Genomic DNA, 8,075 nt, shown 5'->3' with positions numbered 1-8,075 from the left:
AAAAAAGCAAATAATTCAGTTAAGAAATGGGCAGAAGGCATAAAAAGATATGTTTCCAAAGAGGTCATCAAGATGGTTATCAGACACATGAAAAGATGTTCCACATCACTCATGATCAGAGAAATAAAAATCAAAACTACAATGAGGTATCACCTCACACCAGTCAGAATGTCTAAAATTAACAAGTCAGGAAAAAACAGATATTGGTGAGGATACAGAGAAACAGAACGCTCTTACACTATTGGTGGGAATGCAATCTGGTGCAGCCACTCTGGAAAACAGTATGGAGGTTCCTTGAAAAGTTAAAAATGGAACTACCCTATGATCCAGCAATTGCACTACTAGGTATTTACCCAAAGAATACAAAAATACCTATATGAAGGGACACATGTGCCTGATGTTTATAACAGCATTATAAACAATAACCAAATTATGGAAACAGCCCTAATGTCCCTTGACTGATGAATGTACAAAGAAGTTGTGTGTGTGTGTGTGTGTGTGTGTGTGTGTGTGTGTGTAGCTATAAAAAGTGAAATCTTGCCAGTGGCAACTGCATGGATGGAGCTAGAGTATATTATGGTAAGTGAAATAAATCAGTCAGGGAAAGACAAATACCATATGATTTCAGTCATGTGGGTAATTAAGAAACAAAAGAGATAAACATAGGAGAAGGGAAAAAAAGGGAGGGAGACAAACCATAAAAGACCCTTAACTAGAAAGAAGAAACTTAGAGTTGCTGACAGGAAGGTACATGGGGGGATGGGCTAAATGTGTGATGGGTATTAAGGAGGGCAGTTGCTATGATGAGTATTGGGTGTTATATGTAAGTGACAATTCACTAAATACTACTCCTCGAACTAATATTATTCTATATTTTAACTAACTAGAATTTAAATAAAAACTTGAAGAAAATAAAGCTGTAGCTCTATTACTTTTTAAAAAATAAATAAAGTTGTAGTTATAGTAGTTTAAAAAATAAAGAAAATCAAAAAAAGAAAAATTAAGATAGGATATAAATAAGCAGGTCACTGAATAAAAAGCTCAAATGGCTACCAAATATATGAAAAGATTCTCAACATCACAAATATTCAGAACCATATCAATAAAAGGCAATGAAAGTTCACTTTAATACCACTGTAATTGCAAAAATTATGAAAGTGGATAATAGCAAGGTTACTACTGTTGTAAGAAGATGGGTCCTCTTGTGTACTATTTTTGAGAGTCTTACTATTACAGACTTCTATAAGGCTTACTTACAAAATGTTTTCAAAGTCCTATTTTGTGATTCTATTCATTTTAATACTTTTGTGATTGTAGAAGTACTAATTTATAAAAACTTCCCATTCCATTATACCATATATATATATATATATACATATACGTGTGTGTGTGTATATATATATATATATATATATATATATATATATATATATATATACTGGATATATGTATATCCAGTTTTTATAATGGATGCTTGTTGTCATTCTTAAAATTACAAATCGTGCTAAAAATATATCTTTTTGTGTCCATAATTCAACTGTACTGTTTCTCTCCTGTAGCTACAAGTGCTCATGAGACAAAAACTAGAAAACTCCTACAAAGATGGTATGTTAACAGTGACCTTGTGTTAAGACCAAAAAAAAAAAAAGTGGTGGGGAATATCCTTTTATTGAGCTCCACAGTATTCTAACCACCAGGCTGGATACTTCAAGGTGTCTTATTGAATTTATACAATGTTATGAGGAAGTAAGTGTTATTATCCTATTGTATGGATACAAAACAGGTTCAGAAAGGTTAAGTAATTTATCAAAGGACACAGGATTAAAGCCCAGGAATGTCTGGGCTAATGCTTTTTCACTATGTTACCATGAGTGACAGTGGGAACAGGTTGAAACTGGGAAGCAAAACTGAAGAAACTTTGGGCAGCACACCTCAGGAAGTAGACTGACAGATCTGAGTTTTTTGTAGTTTTTTTTTGTTCTGTGTACCAGGAATGCCATATACTGGTAATGGGTCTAAATGTCTGAGAGCTGTCTTTTTTCCATTGTATATTTTTTCCTGTTTTGTCAAAGATTATTTGACCATGGAGTTGAGGGTCCATATCTGGGCTCTCCACTCTGTTCCACTGGTCTATGTGTCTGTTTTTATGCCAGTACCATGCTGTCTTGGTGATCACAGCTTTGTAGTAAAGCTTGAAATCGGGTAACATGATGCCGCCAGTTTTGTTTTTGTTTTTCAACATTTCCTTAGCAATTCGAGGTCTCTTCTGATTCCATACAAATTTTAGGATTATTTGCTCCAGCTCTTTGAAAAATATCGGTGGAATTTTGATCAGAATGGCGTTAAAAGTATAGATTGCTCTAGGCAGTATAGACATTTTAACAATGTTTATTCTTCCAATCCAAGAGCATGGAACGGTCTTCCATCTTTTTGTGTCTTCTTCAATTTCTTTCATGAGTGTTCTGTAGTTCCTCGAGTACAGGTCCTTTACTTCTTTGGTTAGGTTTATTCCCAGGTATCTTATGGTTCTTGGTGCTATAGTAAATGGAATCGATTCTCTAATTTCCCTTTCTGTATTTTCATTGTTAGTGTATAAGAAAGCCACTGATTTCTGTACATTGACTTTGTATCCTGCCACGTTGCTGAATTGCTGTATGAGTTCTAGTAGTTTGTGGGTGGAGTCTTTGGGGTTTTCCATATAAAGAATCATGTCATCTGCGAAGAGAAAGAGTTTGACTTCTTCCTTGCCAATTTGGATACCTTTTATTTCTCTTTGTTGTCTGATTGCCGTTGCTAGAACTTCTAATACTATGTTGAACAAGAGTGGTGAGAGTGGGCATCCTTGTTGTGTTCCTGATCTCAACGGGAAGGCTGCAAGCTTTTTCCCATTGAGGATGATATTTGCTGTGGGTTTTTCATAGATAGATTTTATGAAGTTCAGGAATGTTCCCTCTATCCCTATACTTTGAAGCGTTTTCATCAGGAACGGATGCTGGATTTTGTCAAATGCTTTTTCTGCATCCATTGAGAGGACCATGTGGTTCTTCTCTCTTCTCTTATTGATTTGTTCTATCACATTGATTGATTTGCGAATGTCGAACCAACCTTGTAACCCAGGGATCAAACCCACCTGGTCATGGTGGATAATCTTTTTAATGTGCTGCTGGATCCTGTTTGCTAGGATCTTGTTGAGAATCTTTGCATCCATATTCATCAGTGATATTGGTCTGAAATTCTCCTTTTTGGTAGGGTCTTTGCCTGGTTTGGGGATCAGGGTAATGCTGGCTTCATAAAAAGAGTCTGGAAGTTTTCCTTCTGCTTCAATTTTTTGGAACAGCTTCAGGAGAATTGGTGTTATTTCTTCTTTGAAAGTTTGGTAGAATTCCCCAGGGAATCCGTCAGGTCCTGGGCTCTTGTTTTTTGGGAGGTTTTTGATCACTGCTTCAATCTCATTACTAGATATCAGTCTATTCAGGTTATCAATTTCTTCCTGGTTCAATTTTGGGAGTTTATAGTTTTCCAGGAATGCATCCATTTCATCTAGGTTGCTTAGCTTATTGGCATAGAACTGTTGGTAATAATTTCTGATGATTGTTTCTATTTCCTTGGTGTTAGTTGTGATCTCTCCCTTTTCATTCATAATTTTATTAATTTGGGCTTTCTCTCTTTTCTTTTGGATTAGTGTGGTCAATGGTTTATCGATCTTGCTGGGAAAACTGGACAGCGATATGTAGAAGAATGAAACTCGACCATTCTCTTACACCATACACAAAGATAAACTCAAAATGGATAAAAGACCTCAATGTGAGACAGGAATCCATCAGAATCCTAGAGGAGAATATAGGCAGTAACCTCTTCGATATCAGCCACAGCAACTTCTTCCAAGATATGTCTCCAAAGGCCAAGGAAACAAAAGCAAAAATGAACTTTTGGGACTTCATCAAGATCAAAAGCTTGGAAAGCTTTCCAGCAAAGGAAGCAGTCAACAAAAAAAAAAAAGAGGCAAACCATGAAATGGGAGAAGATATTTGCAAATGACAGTACAGACAAAAGGTTGATATCCAGGATCTATAAAGAACTCCTCAAACTCAACACACACAAAACAGATAATCATATCAACAAATGGGAAGAAGATATGAACAGACACTTCTCCAATGAAGACATACAAATGGCTATCAGACACATGAAAAAATGTTCATCATCACTAGCCATCAGGTAGATTCAAATTAAAACTACATTGAGATACCACCTGACACCAGTTAGAATGGCCAAAATTAGCAAGACAGGAAACAACGTGTGCTGGAGAGGATGTGGAGAAAGGGAACCCTCTTACACTGTTGGTGGGAATGCAAGTTGGTGCAGCCACTTTGGAGAACAGTGTGGAGATTCCTCAAGAAATTAAGACCTATGACCCTGCAATTGCACTGTTGGGTATTTACCCCAAAGATACAGATGTAGTGAAAAGAAGGGCCATCTGTACCCCAATGTTTATTGCAGCAATGGCCAGAGTCACCAAACTGTGGAAAGAACCAAGATGCCCTTCAAGGGACGAATGCATAAGGAAGATGTGGTACATATACACAATGGAGTATTATGCCTCCATCAGAAAGGATGAATACCCAACTTTTGTAGCAACATGGACAGGACTGGAAGAAATTATGCTGAGGGAAATAAGTCAAGCAGAGAGAGTCAAGTATCATATGGTCTCACTTATTTGTGGAGCATAACAAAGAACACGGTGGACATGGGGAGATGGAGAGGAGAGGGAGTTGAGGGAAACTGGAAGGGGAGATGAACCATAAGAGACTATGGACTCTGAAAAACAACCAGAGGGTTTTGAAGGGGCGGGGGGGGCGGGTGGGAGGTTGCGGAACCAGGTGGTGGGTAATTGGAAGGGCACGTACTGCATGGAGCACTGGGTGTGGTGCAAAAACAATGAACACTGTTACGCTGAAAATAAAGAAATAAAGAAAAAAAAAGAACTATCTTAAAAAAAATGTCTGAGAGCTGTAAAGGCAAATTGTGGTAAAATGGGTGGCTTTAAATCAAGGACTCTGTATTCATTTTTGTTAAGGTAGAGATGACCTGTAAACCTTGTTTTTTGCCCCTGCCATGTATCTTTTAACTGGACTAAGATCAATAGATGGCCCCCCAAATGCATTTCCAGTGATGGAATTTCAGGTATCATCCCAACCAGTGAGGGACATATTTTAGGAGCAAAGATGAGAAGAGGGTTGGGGAGCCTGTTAATGCTTTAAATTAAATCAAATATGCATTTGCTGCCTCTGCCTCCATGTGTTAACTTTGATTATAGAAGAAAAACCCTGTTATTTGCTAATACACATAGAGACAGCTTTGGAAATGGCTTTGTTTTGGAAGTTAACTTTTGGACACACTTTTTTAGTTTTCTTGAGGCAGCTATGAAATATTTATTAAGAGAGAGAAATTTAAGCTAAACACCTTTTTTTTTCTTTGCAGCAAAGTCAAACTGGGAGGACCACTCCGTCAAGAATGAGCATCACACATGTAAAGGAATTCTTTTCCTAATAGTAACTCTGAGACTTGGGCTAGCAACATCTGACTAGGCTTAGAAAACCTCCTGCCTTCTCAACAGCTCTGGTTCATTTTAACTGGGTGTTCTCTACTGTCTTTGGTGGAGACATACGTGTTCAGTAAATGCACACAGTATGAACTGGACATTCACCATGAGTTCTGCATTTGGAAGAAAATCACCACCTGGACAGGTGCCATTCATGATATCCCTAAATACAGTACTCATCTCATCCTGACAGAACCAAATTCAGGTTCTTCCTCCTGATTGCTTCACTAATTTGTCTGCTCTGGTGGACTTGCAGTAGAATGCAATTCCATTTGGAAGATTGATGAGAGGGCCTTTTGGGGACTTGTAAAATTAACCCTTTTGAGTTTAGAAGAAAATAAGATTTCGAAGTGTGAACAACTCGGCCTGTCCAACTTGTAAACTTTGCTCCTGAGCCACAGTCAGATTCCCCATATTCATAAGAATGCCTTGTCCCTCTTGTCAAATTAAAAGATTTAAGCTTGTCTCAAAACTTTATTACCAATTTTTCCAATATACTTAAAGCAGTCCAGTATCTTCCACACCTGGACTACTTTGATCTTATTAACACCAGCATCATCTCCTTGGACCTTGGCCCCAGGTCATTGGTCTCCCTTACCCAGCTAACCCTGCAGAGGAGCAAACTTTGTGTGGGGTCAATAACCACTACCTGCTCAGTGAACGTGCCAAAATGAAATATAGCTGGCCAGCATCAAGATGTTTCATGAGCATGAGGATGTTATCATCTTGAGATTCCTGGAGATCTGAGATTCCCAGACTATAAGTTACCCAGCTACCACTGACTCAGAAGGTAGCAGACATTTATTGTGAAGAGGCAGACATTTATTACCTGGCCAGACAGTGCTCATGAAAGGCCACTCTTCTGAGCTCATATTAGAAATGCAATGGGCAACAAATCTGTGGAGAAATAAAATGTACAGCTAATTGCGGTCAAGTGACAATAATTCTTTGTAAACACAAATCCAATGTTGCCCAAGGTGTGTCTATGCTAAGAGAGTGGCTGAAGGGAAAAAGGCATGGGGGGCTCATGACCATGAGACTCTGGATCATTTGGCCAATGTCCATCAGGCAACCAGAAGAGTGAATGCGGCTGCTTGTGGAAGCTGCAGGACCAGTGTCCCCACTATTAGGGGATTAAATATTTAAAAAGTGTATATGTTTCCACCTTGCTTAAGAATGCTTGGATCAACCAGGAGATCAAAAATGAACTTAAACAATTCATGGAAACCAATGAGAATGAAGACACCTCGGTCCAAAACCTATGGGATACAGCAAAGGCAGTTCTAAGGGGGAAATACATAGCCATCCAAGCCTCCCTCAAAAACATTGAAAAATCCAGAATACACCAGCTGTCTCTACACCTTAAAGAACATGAGAATCAACAACAAATCAAACCAACTCCACACACAAGAAGGGAAATAATCAAGATTAGAGCAGAAATCAATGAGGTAGAAACGAAAGATACAGTAGAACGTATCAATGAAACTAGAAGCTGGTTTTATGAAAGAATCAATAAGATCGATAAACCATTGGCCACACTAATCCAAAAGAAAAGAGAGAAAGCCCAAATAAATAAAATTATGAATGAAAAGGGAGCGATCACAACGAACACCAAGGAAATAGAAACAATCATCAGAAATTATTACCAACAGTTAGATGCCAATAAGCTAAGCAACCTAGATGAAATGGATGCATTCCTGGAAAGCTACAAACTCCCAAAATTGAACCAGGAAGAAATTGACAACCTGAATAGACCGATATCTAGTAATGAGATTGAAGCAGTGATCAAAAACCTCCCAAAAAACAAGAGCCCAGGACCTGATGGATTCCCTGGGGAATTCTACCAAACTTTCAAAGAAGAAATAACACCAATTCTCCTGAAGCTGTTCCAAAAAATTGAAGCAGAAAGAAAACTTCCAGACTCTTTTTATGAAGCCAGCATTACCCTGATCCCCAAACCAGGCAAAGACCCTACCAAAAAGGAGAATTTCAGACCAATATCACTGATGAATATGGATGCAAAGATTCTCAACAAGATCCTAGCAAACAGGATCCAGCAGCACATTCAAAAGATTATCCACCATGACCAGGTGGGATTCATCCCTGGGTTGCAAGTTTCGTTCAACATTCGCAAAACAATCAGTGTGATAGAACGCATCAATAAGAGAAGAGAGAAGAACCACATGGTCCTCTCAATTGATGCAGAAAAAGCATTAGACAAAATCCAGCATCCGTTCCTGATGAAAACGCTTCAAAGTATAGGGATAGAGGGAACATTCCTGAACTTCATAAAATCTATCTATGAAAGACCCACAGCAAATATCATCCTCAATGGGAAAAAGCTTGCAGCCTTCCCGTTGAGATCAGGAACACAACAAGGATGCCCACTCTCACCACTCTTGTTCAACATAGTATTAGAAGTTCTAGCAACGGCAATCAGACAACAAAGAGAAATAAAAGGTATCCAAATTGGCAA

Source organism: Meles meles, chromosome X (genome assembly GCF_922984935.1).
Source record: "Meles meles chromosome X, mMelMel3.1 paternal haplotype, whole genome shotgun sequence".
Lineage (NCBI taxonomy): Eukaryota > Metazoa > Chordata > Mammalia > Carnivora > Mustelidae > Meles > Meles meles.
The sequence above is the reverse complement of the archived record's forward strand: the minus strand, read 5'-3'. Positions refer to the sequence as shown.